This window comes from Stenella coeruleoalba, assembly GCF_951394435.1.
Source record: "Stenella coeruleoalba genome assembly, chromosome: 2".
NCBI classification, from domain to species: domain Eukaryota; kingdom Metazoa; phylum Chordata; class Mammalia; order Artiodactyla; family Delphinidae; genus Stenella; species Stenella coeruleoalba.
This window is the reverse complement of record NC_137147.1, coordinates 168,583,529-168,604,874: the sequence shown is the minus strand read 5'-3', so window position 1 is coordinate 168,604,874 and position 21,346 is coordinate 168,583,529. Positions and strand designations below refer to the sequence as shown.

The window sequence follows — 21,346 nt, the reverse complement described above, 5'->3', positions numbered from 1 at the left end:
AGAAGATGGCTGTCTGTGAACAAGGAAGTGGGTTCTCGCCAGACACTGAATCTACCAGTGCCTTGATCTTGGACTTCTCAGCTTCCAGAACTGAGAAATAAATGTTTGTTGTTAAGCCACCCAGTCTAAGGTATTTTTGTGATAGCAGCCCGAATGGATGTAAAGAACATAGAGACTAGGAAATATGCAAGGTTCTACCACTTCTGTTCCTCATCCCAATAAATCCCCCAAATCTGGGAAAGGTCTCTGAGTAATTCCTTGTTAAAGGAATGGTTTTCAGTCAGTTTTATTAAGATCTCAGAGAAGGAGGGGATCCCGGCAGGCTGAAGGACATGGGGACATCCGGACAGCAGACAGCTGTGTAACATGGGAGAAGCTTGTGTTCAGAGGAGGTCAGCAAAGGGTGTGATAACCAGGATGTAAGACTCTGCAGTGGGCCAAGGCTGTACCCCTTGTTTTCTGTATTTTACTTATAGAGCCCCTGCTCCATTTGAGTCATTACATAAAATATAAGTCAATATTGAATTGCTGCTTTCAAAACTTAGAAATTACTTCATCTTTATACTCCATTCCCTAAGAAGAAAAGCTTTTAGTCATATTGTAGAACAGCAGTTCTCAGCACTGGCTGCCCATCAAAATTACCTGTGGAGCTTTTAAATATACAAGTGCTAGCTACAGATTCAGAATTTCTGGCAGCAGGGCCTTGGGCATCTGTATGTTTAAACAACCTCACAGGGATTCTGATGCACAGCCAGGGCTGGGCGCCACGACTGTAGAAAACCACTTGATAAAATTCACCAGAAGAGAAATAATCATTTTTCACAAGTTGAAGATCAAAATTAAATATGTCATTAGTTTTAGTGGAATCTATGCCAATGTAGCCTCGTCATGCTTTTAGTTGGTAAGTATGAGATCCATCATAACTGCTAACTGAAAATGTGAGAAAATGAAATAACGTCCTAGAAAATTGCACTTTATGCAAAATGCTGTTGTGCATTTCCTTAGCAGCAGAGCTGAAGCATGTATTAAAGAAAAAAGATAGGATTATAAAGAAAACATTTAGAATAAGATCCTGAGTTTTTTAAAGAATGCTCAATTATGTGACTCATAGAATGCTCACTTATGAGACTGGGTCCAAGTGACACCAATGGGTAGTCTGAAAACAAATGTATTTTTCAAATCAGTTGTTAAGAAGGGTCCTGATGTAGGACAGAAGCCGAACAGTCCTTGAAGCCAGTGGAGTAGTGAGATCCAAAATTGAAGAGCTGTCGCCAGCTCCAATAGTGTCAAAATAAAGTTAACGAAACAAACTCTTTAGAGGGTTTGTATAGGTATAATTTCAATTGATTGCTTAAAATTTGGCTGTATAGCACAAGACATAGCCCTTGTGAAATAAATGTTAACGTCCTTACCAGAATCCTTATAATCGCTATCAAAGAGCACCAATATTTCCATTTGGTTATACCATATTTTGGTAACGTTGATTTACTTAGAGCTAATAGAATAATAACATGTTTATTTTAAACTCCAGGGATAGTGGGAGGGAGGTGTGTGGTTACATGATATAAAAGCAGTGAAGATGAGTTTGTTTTTCAACTCTGGGAATTAGAGTTATGCAATTAAATGGCTGACATCCAGTATTTAGCTAGTCATTGAAAGCACCTGTCTCATGTTTGAAGTGCCCTGGCAGGTTCCTGGGTGTAACAGATTCAGAGAACAAAAGTCCCTTCTGGTGACAGATAGTTGATTTAATTACTAGAATACATTGTATATTTGGATATGTTGTGATTTTTATGCTGAGCATCACCCTGACAACTTGGAGATTTATGTTTTTTTTAAAAAACCTCCTAAGTAGGGTTAATTTTATGGCTGTCACTCAAGTTGAGCCAGGTATATTTCCTCATTTGTTATCATCTCCTTTTCTTCCTTGTGGTTTAATCTTGCTGAGTGATGTCTCTCCAAAAAATTTGAGGATATCCCTATCATGAGGATGGCTGTAGCTACTTGACACTTTGCGCTTGACTGTTTGGAGTAATTTGACAGTAACACCAAGAGGAAAAAAGAGAGTGAGTCAGGGGTGGGACATTTCTAATTTTATCAGTTAATAATTTACGAGATTCTAAGGGGCACTTAGAAGTGGGAGTCAGTTTAGATTATCTTCTCCCATTTGTCCGCCCCAGGTCCCATCGATCCAGTCTGGCTGTTGACCACTTGTTGAGTGCATCCCAATTGTGGGGCCTCCTGCGACAAACCCCATTCTTTTTTTTTTTTTTTTTTTTTTTTTTTTTTTGCGGTACGCGGGCCTCTCCCTGTTGTGGCCTCTCCCGTTGCGGAGCACAGGCTCCGGACGCGCAGGCTCAGCGGCCATGGCTCACGGGCCCAGCCGCTCCGCGGCATGTGGGATCTTCCCGGACAGGGGCACGAACCCGTGTCGCCTGCATCGGCAGGCAGACTCCCAACCACTGCGCCACCAGGGAAGACCCCATTCTTTTTCTTAAACTATGCCATTAGCTTCCTATCTGATTTCCCTGAAGTGGATCTTGTGGGTCTGAGCATGTTGCTCTGTAACAGTTAGGATCCTTTTGGTAGCCAGTGATTGAAAATGAAAATTGAAAACCAAAGTAGCTGATGGAAAAAAAAAAGGAATTTATTGTCTCATATAACTGAATTGTGCAGGGGTAGGTCTCAGGAGAGGCTTGACATGGCCTCAGAAAATGGACATAGTTTCCATTCCTGGCTTCTCTCCCAGGGTTGCTGCTGCCCTCCTAGAATGGCCTTATGAGACTTTGGAAACGGTGCTCTTCCCTGAAATAAGCATCTAAGTTATTACACTTTATTTCTCTGATTAGAACAATGATTACAAAGTTATTCTGTAAAGTTATACAGATTATTCTACCTGAAATCATAAAAATTAGTAATTAGCTCCAAGTTAATGTTGAGAAAATTGAAGTCTGTACAATTTGATAATTTGTTGTAAAATAGTTACACTTCTTGCCTTTGGTATGAACGCTTATTTGCTTCAATAACTTGTTTTCTATTAAAAAAAGCTTGCTAGATTTGACAGTATTTCTTGTAACTTTGTAGAATTTAAATATTTTAAAATATAGTTTACTGTTGAGAAGCTACATTCTTCAGTGGGGAGAAATATAATACCTTGGCATTTCATCTTTGAATCTGGAACATTTAAAAGTAACATGCATGTAAAGAGCTGCTAATTTTTTTAAAAAATTAATTAATTAATTTTTGCTGTGTTGGGTCTTCGTTTCTGTGTGAGGGCTTTCTCTAGTTGTGGCAAGCGGGGGCCACTCTTCGTCGCGGTGCGCGGGCCTCTCACTATCGCGGCCTCTCTTGCTGGGGAGCGCAGGCTCCAGACGCACAGGCTCAGTACTTGTGGCTCACGGGCCCAGTTGCTCCGCGGCATGTGGGATCCTCCCAGACCAGGGTTCGAACCCGTGTCCCCTGCATTGGCAGGCAGATTCTCAACCACTGCACCACCAGGGAAGCCTGAAGCTGCTAAATTTTAACAGCAGTTAATTTTCGTGCTGAAGAAATCCCTTCGACAACAAATAAACAGTGCTGTGGTGTAAGTGACAGCCCACGTGGAATTCCTTACAGGATCGTTTAAAGATTTAAGGGCATAATGCAGAGAAAGTGTAGATACCGTGCCTAAGCCCTCAGTCAATATTGGCTATAATTACTGTCAATCATTACTCAGACTTAGGTCATGGAATCCACAGCCTTTTCTCCTTTTGTCCTTCTGGTTCTCAGTGGTTGCTCTAGGATTCTATAGAGAAGAGCTTTGGACAAGCAATCTGGTTGGAAAGAGCTCTGTAGGACTTGGCTTGAAGCAGTGTTTGCACAGGAAGCTCATCCCTTCTTCACACTGGGATTTCGTGCTTGGGTATTGGGGTTGGGGGGAGGGCTAAGGGAGATGACAGTGGGAATGGGCACTGAAGTTTTCTCACTACATTACTGGGTATGTCCCTGCTGGTCTAAGTTCATCTCGGGCTCCTGGCTCTGGCTTTCTGAATTGTTTGCAGTCATCAGTAATCAGCTTTCTGTTCACTTCCATCTACTGGTTCCGTTTACTCAGATCTCTGACTTCCTTGAATCCCTAGGCTGTTGCCCCTTCCAGGTCTCTAGGAGCTGATCCACCCCATCCCCCCATATTTCTGGCCCGGCTCCTCTTTCCGCTTTCACTCTTCCCTCCCATTGGGGCGACTGGCTCTCTGATTCCTGAGAGCATGGGTGTCTCAGCGTATTCGCACACATTCTTCCCTCTGTCTGGAATGCCCTGTCCCTTCTTGACTGCCCAGCAAACTTCTCATCCTTTGAACACTCAACTCTGAGTCAAGAATGCCTTCCACTAAAAACAATAATATAATAATAATATAATATATAATAATAATAATATAATAACCTATTGTCCAAGGCTTTGGGTGTATGGTCAAATAATTACATAATGGGATTACAAAAGCCAGTAGCAGACTCTGGGTTCATACTTTTCTTGCTGAACAGGCCTCTCCTACATATGCCAAAATAACAACAAAAGCTCCTATCAGCAAACTCAGGTGTTGTCCTGGTCATAGGATGGGACATCCCAAAGATGAAAGCTTTCATGGATGGGGAAGATCTTGGGCCTGACTTCCTAACCTGGTATCCAGGTATTATAAAGAAATTTCAGCTCATTTCAACATTGAACAGTGGGTAAGAATTCAAACTCCAACATCAGAAGGCTTGAGTTTAAGTTCAGGTTCTTACATTGATCAGTTGTGTAGTTTTGGGCAAGTTGCTTACCATCCACATACCTCATTTTGCTCCTCTGTAAAATGGGTCTAATAATACTGCTAGTGTAGTAAGTTATCAGGAGAGGAGTAAGTTAACCAATATACGTGACATGGTTAGATGAGTGCCTGGCATATCATAAATATTCTAGAAGTGTTAGCTAATGCTATACCAGATTCAGGAATGCTTGGGGTGGGGCCCCTGGTGGGAAATCCGTAAATTGTGTAAGAACACCCGTGCATACTCCTGAACAATTACTGGAGATCTTCAAAACTGCATCCCTCTATTCTAAGTAGTTTTTAAGTTCCCTCTGCCAACGGAAGGTACTTAAAAGGCATTATTAGTTATAAGGCGGGGTGGGGTGGGGTGGGGAATAATTACAAAGGAAGAAACTTATTAGAGAGCAGTGCCCAGTTCCTTTCCAGAAATGTACCTATTCTCAGTCCTCAGAAAGAGGGGAAAGTTGAATTCTGAGACAGTAATTTGGAAGCATTCAGATATCACATCCCTCAAACACTAAAATATAGCTGGTTAATAGAAAGGACACATCTATTCTATAGTTTTATTTACTTGCTAATAAAATCAGCATTTTATTTCATTCTATAAGCATCATAATAGTTATTGTATGTCCTATGAATACATTTCTATATCAGTAACAGTTTGGACTCCTAGATTTTTTGTTCTTAATGAATGTCTTCCTAATTATCCTTTAAATGTTTAGTATAAGCAGATTATGACACTCAAACTGCATTAAGAGATTAATTACATGGTACAATCCACTTCTAATAATCAACAGATGGATCACTTGTGGTTTAAATTAGCCTTGAATAATTCTGCTTTGCAAATTCTTATCAACTAATCTGAGAGGGTACCAGATCCAGGATCTTTTGTTATCTTTTCAATCAATTAATCACCAAATATTGAGTGCCTATAATGGGCCAAGCCTTGTGCTGGGGCAGTAAGATGAATTATCCACACTATCCCATCACTCAAAGAGTTTATAATTTAGTAGAGGACATTGCTTCATTTTAGCCCTGAAGCAGAAAGACCTTTTAATCCAAAACATCTCAATTCTGGGATGATGTCTGGCATTTTGAAAAATTTCAAAAGGGTAACTTGATTTATGCTGTTCTTTTGCATCAGACACAGATGAGAAGCTGTGATGTAGGGAAGAATTCTGAGCAGAGGAGCAGAATGAGAAAAATGGACCATTTAGAAAACCCTTCTAAACTGTTGGATTAGTTTCCTAGGGCTGCCTAAACAAATTACCCCAAAAGTGATTGCTTTGAAATAGCAGTTATTCGTTCTGTCACAGTTGTGGAGGGCAGATATCTGAAATCAAGGTGTCAAGCGAGCCATACTCGTTCTGGAGGCTCCAGGGGGAGAATCCGTTCTTTGCTTCCTCCAGTTTCTGGTGGCTCTCAGCATTCCTTGGCTTGTGGCTGCATCACGCCAATCTCTCCCTCCCTGTGTCTCCTTCTCTGTGTGTTCTCCTTCTCTTATTAGGATACTTGTCATTTGATTTAGGGCCCACCCAGATAACCCAGGAGGATTTCCTCATCCCATGATCTTTAATTACACTGGCAAAGATGCTTTTTCTAAAATAAGGTAACATTTTCGGGTATTAGGGACTAGGATGTGGATGTATCTTTTTTGGGGGCCACCATTCAACCCACTACAGTTGTCTTTACAGTATATTTTCAACATTTTTATGACTGTTCTAAATCTTCAGAAAAATCTCACGTACCCTGCTAAAATACAGATGCCAGAATATCTCCTCTAAAACAGTAATTTTGAGCTTCTCTGTTATCTCTCCACTTGTATGAATAATTAAAAATTCATTACGTATCCACCAAACACGTTTTTTAAAAAATTTTTTTTGGTACGCGGGCCTCTCACTCTTGTGGTCTCTCCCGCTGCGGAGCACAGGCTCCAGATGCGCGGGCTCAGCGGCCATGGCTCATGGGCCCAGCCGCTCCGCGGCATGTGGGATCTTCCCGGACCGGGGCACGAACCCATGTCCCCTGCATCGGCAGGCGGACTCTCAACCACTGCGCCACCAGGGAAGCCCCCACCAAACACGTTTTAATTTCATAAATATTTTGCAGCTATTACATTTTACGTGCATTGCTATTATAACATACATTAAACTTGGAGAAGAAATAGATTTGTAAATCATATAAGGAATACAAATTCCCAAACTGTGACACGTCTTAGCTAGAAATGACAACTATTTTTATACCACACTTGTGACAATGATGCTGAGGCACTGGGATTTTCTTAAAGTTTCAGATCACATATGTGCTCTCTGGTCATGGAGAAGGACAGGAGAAAGCCATGGAAAGTCTTACACGACAACTTCCAGTTTCCAGTTGGGCATGTAAGGAGCTAGAACGTCATCACTCCTGTCCACACAACAAGAAGAAAGCCGAACAAACTAAAATCGACAGCTCTTCTTAGATTCATCAGAGAATTGACATCACAGGGCAAACCACTGTTCCTGAAGTTGGAGAGACAAATAGGCAGATACAGATAATTACAACTTACCAGAGCAGATGCTTGTGAACAGAAACTGTAATTGATGAATCGCTGGGGGCTCAGTGGGGACTTGGCCGAGAGTTAAAAACTTCAGGAGGACCTTGTCTTAGGAGGGCCCCAAACTTCTGTGAGTTTTACCTCCAGGAACCCTACCAGGTTCTCACAGTGAAGATCAGAGAAAAATCTCCTTCTGCTTCTGGTAGGGGAGGGGAAAAGGGGCCATTTTGGAATAAGCCAGAGCATTCTGTTCTTCTTAATAAGACCTGAAGACCTGGCTCTGCTTTACCAGAGCCTAATTTCCCCGAGGAAGGGAAAAACTCAACTTCAGCTTACTCTAGATGACTTATATTACGTCTAAGTAATGTAAGGGGAGGTAGGGGAATATGAGAAATACTTGGGATGGTCACAGCCGAAGAGCAGAAGCTCACTAAAAGACTGAGACCTAATCATGGGACTAGAGCATGCTTCCCCTCCCCCATACCTTACCATCACATCAATAGGACTTCTATAATAACAGGGGAATGCTACTGAAAGAAGTGTACCTCTCAGACCTTATTTAAGAAGTCTCTAGGGAAACCCAAAGACAACAGGGGAGACAAAACAAGGACATCAGGGAAAGTTTCAACCTCTGACACCTGTGGCTGAAGAAGGAATCAGTGAGTTTGAAGAAATGTTGATAGAATCTTCTAAAACAGAAGTTCAAAGAGAAAAAAAATGAAATAGACAAAACAAAATATCCAAGAACTCTGGGACCACTACAAAACACATAACATATGTGTAATGGGAGTACCAGCAAGAAAAGAAAAAGAATGAAACAGAAGCAATATTTGAAGCAATAATGACTGAGAATTTCCCCAAATACTGTCAGATGGCAAACCACAGATCCAGGAAGCTCAGAGAACACCAAGCAGGGTAAATGGCAAAAAACCCCGTATCTAGGCATATTATATTCAAACTGCAGAAAGTTGAAGACAAAGAGAAATCCTGAAAGAAGCCAGAGGAGAAAAACACCTTACCTATAGAGGAACAAAAATAAGAGTCCCATTGGAAATCTCTTCAGAAACCATGCAAACAGAAAAGAGAGTGGAGTGAAACATTTAAACTGTCAGAAGAAAACCCCAGCAACCTAGGATTCTGTATCCAGTGAAAGTATCCTTCAAAAGCGAAGGAGAAGGACTTTTTCAGACAGTCAGAGATTGAGGAAGTTTGTTGCCAGTGGACCTGCCTTGCAAAAAATATTAAAAGAAGTTCTGTAGAAAGAAGGAAACCGATATATATTTCAGAAACTCAGGTCTAAATAAAAAAGGAAAAGTGTTAGAGAAGGAATAAAGGAAACTAAAATAAAACATTTATTTTTCTTGTTCTCAGTTGATCTAACACATAACAGTTTGTTCAAAATAATAACAGCAACAGTGTATTCAGTGAGTTTAATTTATGGATGAGTAAAATGACTGACAGCAATGTTATAAGGGGTAGAGGGGAAGAACTGGGAATTCTCTGTTGTAAGTTGTTTGCACTACCCGAGAAGTGGTATAATGTTATTTGAAAGAGGATCTGGGTTAGTTGTAAATGTATGATGCAAACTCAAGGGCAACCACTAAAAAAAGGTTGTAGAAAGTATAACTGATATGCTAGGAGAGGAGAAAACAATGGAATCATATGAAATGCTCAAAAGAGAAAAGAGTGAAAGACAAAAAAGGAACTCAGAACAAAGGCAACGAATAGCAAACAGTTACAGATATGGTGGTTATTAACCCAAATGTATTGAAAATCTTTTTTTGATTTTTATAATAAAAAATACTTGATTTTTATAATCAAAGCCACTCCCTAGTGGGGTGATTAAAAGCAAGGGCTGCAGCCAGACTGTCTAGTGTTCTGGGACTTTCTCTTATTTCTTTTTTTTTTTTTGGCTGCATTGGGTCTTCGTTGCTGTGCGCAGGCTTTCTCTAGTTGCGGTGAGAGGAGGGCTACTCTTCGTTGTGGTGCGTGGCTTCTTATTGTGGTGGCTTCTCTTGTTGTGGAGCATGGGCTCTAGGTGCGCGGGCTTCAGTAGTTGCCACACACAGGCTCAGTAGTTGAGGTATGTGGGCTTAGTTGCTCTGCAGCATGTGGGATCTTCCCGGACCAGGGATTGAACCTGTGTCCCCTGCATTGGCAGGCAGATTCTCAACCACTGTGCCACCAGGGAAGTCCCTCTCCTATTTCTTAAACTCCCTCTGTCTTAATCATCATTTGAAAGGGTAGAATAATAGTACCAACCTCATAGTGTTGTTGTAGGGTTTAAATGAGATAATATATAAAAAACCTTTAGTACAGTGCCTGGCACATGATAAATACTCAGTTAATGCTACCTATGATTCTTTTCTGACAGAATTAGAAAAAAATGTTTAAGTATCTACTATGTGTAGACATAATATAGGTGATAATCTGATACAATTTGAACTGTGTTTATTTCATTAAGTAAAAATACTACATGACATATGCATATAGAAAGTTAGAACATACATCAAAAATGTGTGTGTGAGAGAGAGAGGCAAGAAAAAAGTCTACCATTCAGCAACAACCATTGTCAATACCTTGATAAACACCCTTTCAGATTCTTCTGATGCATATAGACATAAACAATTTTTAAAGGGCATTATTAAGGATGTTCTGTTTTGTCTGCTTTTACATTTTACGTTCAGTATATCTCTAATGTCTTTTTATGTATAAAGACACATTTTTAAGTTTTAAAAGTGTGCACTAATTTTTATCAGAAGTGTTAAGATTTTAAAGTCACTTTTGCTTCACTGTTTTATTAAATAATGGGAATGTAGAGAGATGCAAATGGGAATTACAAAACAACAGTTCACTCACCAGAAACAGAAGCCACCGTAGACCAAATCTCTGATGCCTCTAGCGAGTTTCCCTGGGAATTCAAGCAGCATCAGAAATATAATTGAATTTTCCATTTTCAGCTAAAATGTTGAAAAGTAAAAAAAAAAGAAAAAAAGACAAAATGAAAGGCCTACACAGGCCAGACATGAGAATTTTCCAAATAGCAAAATCTATTGCATATACCGCTGGAATTTTTATGAAAGCTATTTATGTGTTGTAGGGTCTGAGGACAATGGAGCAGAAAGAGAAGTTGAAATTCTGTATGTTTAGGTTGGTGGTTAACTTTGAGGAGACCCACCCTCCTTCATTCCCTGACCATCGGGAGTTTCAAGGACCTGTATTTCTCCCCCATCAGCTTTTGACCCGGGGTTTTAGCAGTCTCTCTGGGAGCTGGTGACCTCTCCACACCCTTGGGCTCTTGTTAGCAGCTGGAACAGGGCCTGTGGGATGAGAAGCTTGGGTGTTACTAGACACATTCTTTAAAATGTGAACGAAACAAAAGCCCACACCCTAAAATCTGTCCTGAAAACTGATCATTACTTCCTCTTGGTTCCACTTTTCTCTAAGGGAGCAAATGAGGGCCCATTTGAGTGACAAGTGGAGCTGCCAGTTTGAACTGGTGGGGTAGAGCCGGGGGACCCGGAATAATGCTAGGCAGCGGCCTCAAAAACAAAGCACCTTTATGCTTTATGGAAGAGTTTTCTTGTTAAAATAATATTTATTGTAGAAAATTTGTACAATATTTGCGAAATATAGATGGAAAGGAAAATGTAAACCAGCTATAATCCCACAGCTGCGGGCGGACGTTTTAGTATATACCAGTCCAGCATTTTCTGTGCACATTTACCTATATAAAATGAACAAAAATGAGATCATAGTGAACATATGTTTTTATAACCCGCTTTTTTTGCTTAACAAAACATCAGGAACATCTTTTCATGCCATTAAACACTCTTTAACATTATGTTTTACCTTTTCACTTTAATTTTTACAAGGTACTCCGTTACAGCATTAAGTCTCTGTTTTGTTTTGTTTGAGCTTTAATACCTGTTTTTATTGGACGAAGCTGCTGTAGCAGCAGCAGGAGGGGCTCAGCTTTCTTTTTTATATAAGGAAGGTGCTTTCCTTCTGCCATCTCCATGTGGTCAGTTCCATTCATTTCATTTCGTTTACATCACTCACGCTGAAGAGCACTTACTTGCTCTGGTACCTACTGCTAATGGTCACGGTCTGAACCTCGCACGGTCTGAACCTCGTTGTAAAAATGGTTAAGAGCAGACTTATTTGTTTGGTGAGTCATTGTAAATGAAAAGGGAAACCACCTTCCCGAACTTTCCCTGAGATCTCAGCACCTTTGCATCAGCGTGGGTTGCTTCGGATGTAGTTTTGCCACAAGACGTCTTTTGCTGCAGTGTTTCCAACAGGAAAAGCTATTCTGATGAGCTTGAACCTGTAGTCCACTGAAAAATCATAATGATGACCAAGTAAAAATGAAAGAAAAAAGTGTTGATTACTTGAACTGCTAGCTCAGTTTCCATTAGAAGAGGTCTTTATTTCTTCACTCATGAAAATCCTGCCCAGCAATTATTTTCTCCTTATGCGAAGCCTTCCCATGGAGCTCATTACCAGGAGCTCAAGTACATTAATCAACGGAATTGATTTGTTCATATAAAGCAAAACATATTCTGCTTTTGTCAACTACGTAAATGGCATTTGCCCTTGATGCCTCTCTGTTGATTTTTCCAGGCATTTGATTTTTATGAACTGCATTTCTGGGCCTGGTGACTTCAGCCCCGTTGTGGTTCAGAGCAGCACGCCGGCCTCCCAGAGTTTCGCGGGCCCTTTTTTCTTTGTTTGCGTCTGTAATCCCGGTCGGAAGTTCCTGCGCAGAAGCTCCCTCCCACGCATCACGGTGCCCTTCCTGATGCTGTTCAAGCTCCCTCGTGCACTGTGGTTGCCACACGAGCCTCTTCCATCGCGGTTTACTTTCCCATCTTTCCTTCCTTCCCTTTCACTTTATTTCTTCCTTCTCCATCTTCTGTGCTCTTCTTACCTTCCTCTCACTCACCTGCACCTGCCCTCGCAGCCTTTTCCAGGCTGCTTGTCCCCAGGTTGACGTCAGCAGAGGGTGGTGCTATCCCGGGTTTAATCACTACCGAGGGGAGCCCTTAAGACCAAGTAAGCACTCACCCCTGCCCCATTCTTTGACCTGACCCTTTTCGTGCTACCTGCTTTCTGTCTTAGGTTGAACAAGTATTATGCTCTCCAAGTGGCCACCAGTGGCTATTAAGCATGTGAAACGTGGCTGGTCCACAGCAAGAGGTGCTGTAGGTGTAAAACACACTGGCTTTCGAGGTCTTCGTGTGAAAAGGAAGAATTAATTTTTAAAAATATCATTAATTAAAAAAATATCGATCACGTGTTGAAGTAATAATATTTTGGATAAATTAGGTTAAATAAAATAAATTACTAGAATATCTTCCACTTGTTCCTTATTACTTTTTAAAATGTAGCTACTAGGTAACTTGAAATTGCACATGTGGCTCACATCTGTGGCTCTCGCTCTGTTTCTCTTGGGCAGCACACGTACAAGTCTTTCTTTGAATGCTTGCTCAGAACTTGCCATTTTCCAAACGCTAAGGGCTCAGAGCTTTCTTTTGACGCCATTATGACTTCTTTGTTCTTATTTACTTTTGCTCCTTAGAAACGGGAATAGTATGTCTTAAAGACAAGAAAAAAATATATATATATACTTCTGCTAATTTATTTTAAATTTAATTTAAAAGGGAGAAAAACCCCCGTAGCCACATCTTATCCGTGGATAGATTTTGGTCTATAATGATATCCAGATTTAAAAAATGAGCCTAGCCCTTCTCTCATTTTTGTTCTTGAGCTTCCCTTAGTATTCTTGATGGGTCAGGCCACTAAATGCCTACTACCAGGTCCCCATGCCCCACGTGATCTTGTCTAAGCCCCCGCCCCACTTCCTCCAGAGCTGCTTGGACCTGACTCTGGGACAACCAACAGGGAGACCAATGAGCCAGAGATATGAAACCATGAGCTGGGCCCATCAGCATGTTTTTCTGATCTGGAATTAGGAAAGAATAAGGCTGTTATTTGTAGGACATGAAGATGAAAAGATGCTAAGGGAAGCAATCGAGGCCATGTGTGGCTGTGGGAAGCCACACTTATAAGGAAAACAGTATGAGTAAACAGGATTTGTGAGCAGGGAAACCTATCTATGGAGAAGCATGTAAGATGGACAAGATAAGAGTGACAGTAAGCAAGTTGGTAATGACAGGGAGAAACAGACCTGTGGAGATCAGCTGATTTATCCCAACGACAGGTGTCTTAGTCTGATACGGCTGCTATAACTGAAATACCACAGACTAGATAGCTTACAGAACATCATTATGAGTTTCCTCTCATTGAGACTATTTGAGTAGCTCTCTTTTTCATGTAACCAGAATCTAAAGGAAGCACCACCTTCATTTTTCATAATTTTTAGAGTTAATGTCTTCTTTCCTCACTAAAATAGCTCTGAGCTTTAGAAACTTTCCAGCCCCTTCCCACTCGCACTTTTCTGTTAAGTCCACACAGAATTTTAACCAACCTACGCTAACCCTAGTCTTTTTTAATACTTAAAATGACCCTTCATCAATTGCCCTAAACCAAATAATTTGATATAACTTTAAGATTGTTAAATTTTATTTGCTTTTGTGTATATTAAGAGGAGGATGATCTCTTAATTTTGTCATTGAACATACTTGCAATTCTTGCCAAGCAGGTTAGAATTCTGCTTTCCTTTGAAGTTCACAATTGGTGCTAATTAGTGAGTCAGAGCCTTGGTGTAAAAAGTATAAGAACTTACTATAAGGTGTCAAATAAAAATTGTCTCTTGCCATCAGCCTCTACAAGGATGAGGTCAGTAGCCACTGCATTTGCTGACTTTCAACACACCCTGAAAGGAGTTCAGGGCAGAGATCAGGAATGAGGCCCTCTGTGCTCTGGGAAAAACTGGCAGAACAGGTCTCCAGACAGATATTTTCAAGAGAAGATTTTATGAGCCCACATTCTTGCATCTTCTCCTATCTAGAAAAGTGCTAAAATCATTAATGGAGGCGTCTGCTCCTTGTGACTAGCAGCTAGCCTCTGCCAAAATGCATGCTTGACTGCACATACCCCCATCACTAAAGTCATATACAATACTGACTTTCCCCCCTACCTCTCTGGAGCAGTTCCTCAGAGCTATCTGAGAGGCTGTATCCCAGGCTACAGTCCTCATTTTGCCCTGAATAAAACTTAACTCACAACTCTCACGTTGTCCATTTTTTTTCCATTGATGGTTTTGACACCAACAAAGGGACCCAGAGCAGACTTCTCTGCTTTGCCTGAACTCTGCGAAGAACCAGAGCCTTGGCACCAGCAGAAGCCCTTGGGCCCATCCACCTCCGCAGAGAATCCAGAGGAATTTGGGTGAGTCTCTCCTGGTTCTCAGATCTCCTGTATTGGTTGTTGATCCTGAGTTTTATTTGGTGGTATATAATAAGTACCTGGTCCCTCAGTTGAAGGATACGGGGGTGGGGGGCAGTTTGAAAGATACCCAGCAAATGTCCGTCCAATTGAAAGATGCCTGACGGGGGTGCTGGTTGAGACAATGGGGAAATACCCACACCGTTGAAAGATTCTGGGGGCGGGGACTGCTTGAAAGACACTGGGGTTTGCTGAGTTGAAAGACACTGAGTGGTCTGGGCTGAGTGGTTAGGTAAGAGGCTGCTCTGATGCCTTTCCTCAGTTTGGCTGCCTTAACAAGATTTGTTGGAATAAAAGTGAAGGTATTACGTGAAACCTTTGCTCTGAAGAAGAAGGACTAGACTCCTCCTGGTCAATTACCAATTACAGCTTTCTTAGGCAACTGAGAAATTTATGGGAACAGTGAAGGCAGAGTCCTCATTCTGTGCAGTGGTCCCATAGGGAAACCCGCTCATTAATTGAAAGACTTGCTCAACCAGAGGTCACGCAGAAGAACTGGCCATTCAGTGCTCTGAGCACCCACTGTGGTCTTAGACCACCGAAGGAAGAACTGAGCCCCAAAAGAGGGCTGAAATGACTCTAGAGTGATGCTTAGAGGAGTTAACTCACAAGCAGCACGCTGGCCCACCACACAATTTCATCTTTAAATTCAGCTTTAAAATGGGAAATAGAGACCTCAAACAGGGAAGTGAGGGGTGTCAGAAAGCTAGCCTCTGACTAACACCCCAGCCAGGTTTATGTATGTACAAAACTTATACTTACAAGTACTCACTTAATTGGAAATTAAAGGAAAATTTTGCCCTGAAAATGGACAAAATGGGCTATTTTATTGCATTTGCAGTTGTTAGAGAAAACAGGCTTGAAAATAATTTTTTTTCTCCAGAATTCTGATCCTGAGGGAACAAATCCTTCTAGAAGAACTTGCTTTTCTTTCCCTGCACCTTGAGACCAGGGTTCTCAGGACCACTTATCTTATCTAGATCATCTCTAATTCCTGAGACAGAGGGAAAAAGGGGGAAAAGGCCTTTTGAAATTTAACTTATTCCAACTGTTATAAACTAGTGAGTTTTATATTGTACTACTTGATCCTTGACTAAGTTTAGAAAATGTAGCCATGACATCTCTGGTTCTATCTGTCTACACGTGTGCATTATGTATATGTCTTTACCTTTGGATGGTATTATCAAAATTAATTTGTAATTGAGTTCTACTTAATTGGCTTAAGGAAAATTAAGCACTGATATAAATTCTCAGAAATATAAAAGGAAACTGACCAGAATGAATTTCAGGTTCACGTGAACAGGGAAATATTCAGTGTTAAATTAATACCAGATATTAAAGTTAAAGCTTGTTGATTTAATAGGCATGTCTTTAAAATAATCAACATTAAGTATGCTACCTTTATTTTACCTAGGTTTAATAGAAGTCAAATGGGATCTTATTATATGTCTTGCAAATTTGTCAGCAAGAAAAATAACTTGATACAATGAAATTTTTTATAAGTAAATTAAATGTAAATGAGATAAGAACTCTTTAGGAATAGTTATATTTTAGGAATGTCTACTTAAAAATATTCCCTCCACAGACTTCCCTGGTTGTCCAGTGGTTAAGACTTCATGCTTCCACTGCAGGGAGCATGGGTTCAACCCCTGGTTGGGGAACTAGGATCCTGCACGCCATGAGTCATGGCCAAAAAAAAATCCCTCCAGATATTTGGTAACTTGAAATTTTAGAGTTCTGCTAAATTAAGTTAAATGGAAATTTATTGAATAGCTAGATCATTCTCAAATAAAATAAGATATTAAAACATTAATTACTGAACATTCCCTTCCTTTTACAGAGAAACTAATGATATTTAGGATTATTATATTAATAAATATGTTTGGTGCCACACTGAGATATTTTCTATTAGAAAGCACATGTTTATAGAAATTATTATTGGTATTTATGTTTGCCAGTCTACAAAATGCTAATGTAAGACATAGTTCGTAATTGCTTACTTCTTAGTTTTCACTAGAAAGTAAGGTTTTTAGGAGTTGACGATTCTAATTTAAATACATAATTAAAGCTACTAGAAATAATAAAGGAAACATTTTGGTATACAGTAGCAAAGTAGGATGTGTGCTTTTAATTAAAGAAGGTATGAGGAATGGAACTGCATTTTGTTAAGGGAAAAGAAAGAGTTTTGTCCTAGAGCTGGTTGTTTGTGGATGGAAAAAAATAAGGAACACATTAACATGCATACAGAAAGTGATGGAAGGTTTATGGAAAGGGAACCCTTAGAAAAGAGTTTTGTGCATGATCAGGATTGGCTAAGTTTAGAATAAATTTAATTGAGTAAATGAATTTTTATAGTAAGCTGGTGCAAAACCTGAATTTGGTTTTTCTGTCTGTTAAGAGGACAAAGTTTTCTTAGGCTGTGAATCTGCATTTGATAACAGATTGTAAAGTTTCTTTTACCATAAATTGTAATCTGTTATAACTTGCCATATTTGCCTTTGAAATCTTTTACTGTCACCTTGGTTAAGGGAATAAGTATTGTTTCATAGTGACCTATGATCCTATTTGACCAAGTGTTTTAAACCTTCTTGATATTTTGACAAACTTCCAAAATCAAATTCTTTTTTTTTAATGCTAAATTTTTAATTTTTAAAAATTTATTTATTTTATTTATTTATTTTTGGCTGTTTTCGGTCTTGGTTGCTGCGTGCAGGCTTTCTCTAGTTGCGGTGAGCGGGGGCTACTCTTCGTTGCAGCGCGCGGGCTTCTCGTTGCTGTGGCTTCTCTCATTGTGGAGCACAGGCTCTAGGCGCACGGGCTTCAGTAGTTGCGGCACGTGGGCTCAGTAGTTGTGGTTCATGGGCTCTAGAGCACAGGCTCACTAGTTGTGGCACACGGGCTTAGTTGCTCTGTGGCATGTGGGATCTTCCTGGGCCAGGGATCGAACCCACGTCCCCTGCATTGACAGGCGGATTCTCAACCACTGCACCACCAGGGAAGCCCCAAATCAAATTCTAATCAAGTCCTTTGACCTCTAGCTAACATTGGGATGCTTCAAAAGGCCCCCAAAACATCCCAAAGAGAGATGTTAAATTAATTGGGTTCATTTGGTACATTAAATTACATTGGAAGTGTTGTCAAATGAGTAATAAATCTTAGGTTATATTGTATGGTAAATGTTATTAATATAGATAGTCTAGAAATTATATGGAATTCCAAAAAAATCTGGTACATCCTGGTAAAATGTTATCAGTCATAATTCTAGTTATTATTTTAAAATGTTGTCTGTCACAGCAGTAACCATGTTGGTCTGTCAATTGCATTGTAATCAGATTTTTAACCGTGCCTCCTTAAGTCTTTTGTCATTCATAGACAGTTATGGTTTTACTCTGATGCCTTTGCAAAAATTCTTCCTATTCAAGAAGATTTATAGAAAGGACTTTCTGACAAGTTCAGGTTTCTGGTACCTTTCAGATCATATTGCTGAACTGGGTAAGAAATTACCCAGAATTAAAGAATTCTAATGGGAAACCTGATGGCTTCATAAAACTGTTAACAAAAAGGATTAGTTACATAGGACTGAGTGAACTGGTGAATATGGTTATAACTTCTATGGTTTCTGCCTGAAATATTACTGGCTTTTAATCTGTGTTTTCCACATGTAAGGAAACCCTTCTCCTCAAGGTAATTGTGACTTACAGCAATTTGGTAAATTGTACCTTTGTAAAAGGAGTTGAAACATTTATCTTTTCTCTCTACCTGATTTCCCCAGAGATTGGAAACTCTTAAATTCACAACAGCTTTATCAGATAAATTAGGAGGGCCACCTCCTAACAGGTGCAGGAATCTCAAGTAATTTGGGGGACTTGGAAAGGGGAGGAATTCACCTAAATCTGTGACAAACTCTTGGTATGGCTTTCCTGGCCCTCTTAAAAGTTCAGTCTGAGATTCCTTATAAAAAGTTCTAGCAAAGCCAATTTTAAAAAAGCCTATATGGAGAGGGCAGACAGCAGAAACAAGAACTACAATCCTGCAGCCTGTGGAATAAAAACCACATTCACAGAAAGACAGACAAAATGAAAAGGCAGAGGACTATGTACCAGATGAAGAAACAAGTTAAAACCCCAGAAAAACAATTAACTGAAGTGGAGATAGGCAACCTTCCAGAAAAAGAATTCAGAATAATGATAGTGAAGATGATCCAGGACCTTGGAAAAACAATAGAGGCAAAGATCGAGAAGATGCAAGAAATATTTAACAAAGACCTAGAAGAATTAAAGAACAAACACCTAGAAGAATTAAAGAACAGAGATGAACAACACAATAACTGAAATGAAAAATACACTAGAAGGAATCAATAGCAGAATAACTGAGGCAGAAGAACGGATAAGTGACCTGGAAGACAGAGGGTGGAATTCATTACTGCGAACAGAATAAAAAAAAAAGAATGAAAAGAAATGAAGACAGCCTAAGAGACCTCTGGGACAACATCACATGCACAAACATTCAAATTATAGGGGTCCCAGAAGGAGAAGAGCAAGAGAAAGGACCCAAGAAAACATCTGAAGAGATTATAGTTGAAAACTTCCCTAACATGGGAAAGGAAATAGCCACCAAAGTCCAGGAAGCACAGAGAGTCCCAGGCAGGATAAACCCAAGAGAAACACACCAAGACACATAGTAATGAAATTGACAAAAACTAAAGACAAAGAAAATTATTGAAAGCAGCAAGGGAAAAATGACAAATAACATACAAGGGAACTCCCATAAGGTTAGGGAACTCCCATAAGGTTAATAGCTGATTTCTAGCAGAAACTCTACAGGCCAGAAGGGAGTGGCATGATCTGTTTAAAGTGATGAACGGGAAGAACCTACAACCAAGATTACTCTACCTGGCAAGGATCTCATTCAGATTCGATGGTGAAATCAAAAGCTGTACAGACAAGCAAAAGCTAAGAGAATTCAGCACCACCAAACCAGCTCTACAAGAAATGCTAAAGGAACTTCTCTAAGTGGGAAACACAAGAGAAGAAAAGGACCTACAAAAACAAACTCAAAACAATTAAAAAAATGGTAACAGGAACATACATATCAATAATTACCTTAAATGTGAATGGATTAAATGCTCCAACCAAAAGACACAGGCTCGCTGAATGGATACAAAAACAAGACCCATATATATGCTGTCTACAAGAGAGTCACTTCAGACCTAGGGACACATACAGACTGAAAGTGAGGGCATGGAAAAAGATATTCTATGCAAATGGAAATCAAAAGAAAGCTGGAGTAGCAATACTCATATCAGATAAAATAGACTTTAACACAAAGAATGTTACAAGAGACAAGGAAGGACATGACACAATGATCAAGGGATCAATCCAAGAAGAAGATATAACAATTATAAATATATATGCACCCAACATAGGAGTACCTCAATACATAAGGCAAATGTTAACAGCTATAAAAGAGGAAATTGACAATAACACAATAATGGCGGGAGACTTTAACACCTCACTTACACTGATGGACAGATCATCCAGATAGAAAATTAATAAGGAAACACAAGCATCAAATGACACAATAGACCAGATAGATTTGATTGAGATTTATAGTACATTCCATCCAAAAATAGCAGATTACACTTTCTTCTCAAGTGCTCACAGAACATTCTCCTGGATAGAGCACATCTTAGGTCACAAATCAAGCCTCAGTAAATTTAAGAAAATTGAAATCATATCAAGTATCTTTTCTGACCACAACACTATGAGATTAGAAATCAATTACAGGGAAAAAAACGGAAAAAACACCAACACATGGAGGCTAAACAATACGTTACTAAATAACCAGAGATCACTGAAGAAATCAAAGAGGAAATAAACAAATACCTAGAGATAAGTGACAATGAAAACACAACAATCCAAAACCTATGGGATGCAGCAAAAGCAGTTCTAAGAGGGAAGTTTATAGCAATACAATCCTACCTCAAGAAACAAGAAAAATCTCAAATAAACAATCAAACGTTACATCTAAAGTAACTAGAGAAAGAAGAGCAAACAAAATCAGAAGTTAGTAGAAGGAAAGAAATCATGAAGCTTAGGGCAGAAATAAATGAAATAGAAACAAAGAAAACTATAGCAAAGATGAATAAAAGTAAAAGCTGTTTCTTTGAGAAGGTAAATGAAATTGATAAACTGTTAGCCAGACTCATCAAGAAAATGAGGGGACTCAAATCAATAAAATTAGAAATGAAAAAGGAGAAGTTACAACAAACACTGCAGAAATACAAAGCATCACAGGACACTACTACAAGCAACTCTGTGCCAATAAAATGGAAAACCTGGAAGAAATAGGCAAATTCTTAGAAAGGTATAACCTTCCAAGACCAAACAGGAAGAAATGGAAAATATGAACAGACCAATCATAGGTAATGAACCTGAAACTGTGACTAAAAATCTCCAACAAACAAAAGTCCAGGAGCAGATGGCTTCACAGATGAATTCTATCAAACATTTAGAGGACAGCTAACACCAGCCTTCTCAAACTCTTCCAAAAATTTCAGAGGAAGGGACACTCTCAAACTCATTCTATGAGACCACCATCACCCTGATACCAA

At 39.7% G+C, this 21,346-nt stretch overlaps 1 protein-coding gene across 7 annotated transcripts in view; it reads left to right on the top strand.

Annotated features, from left to right (window-relative positions):
- The window catches only part of NEBL (nebulette), a 522,125-nt gene that overhangs the window by 149,647 nt on the left and 351,132 nt on the right, over positions 1-21,346 (top strand). For all 7 annotated transcript variants that reach the window (XM_079913284.1, XM_079913283.1, XM_079913279.1 and 4 more), the window contains one exon: positions 14,564-14,676. The gene's annotated coding sequence lies outside the window, so the exon portion shown is untranslated. The remainder of the gene's footprint in view (positions 1-14,563; positions 14,677-21,346) is intronic.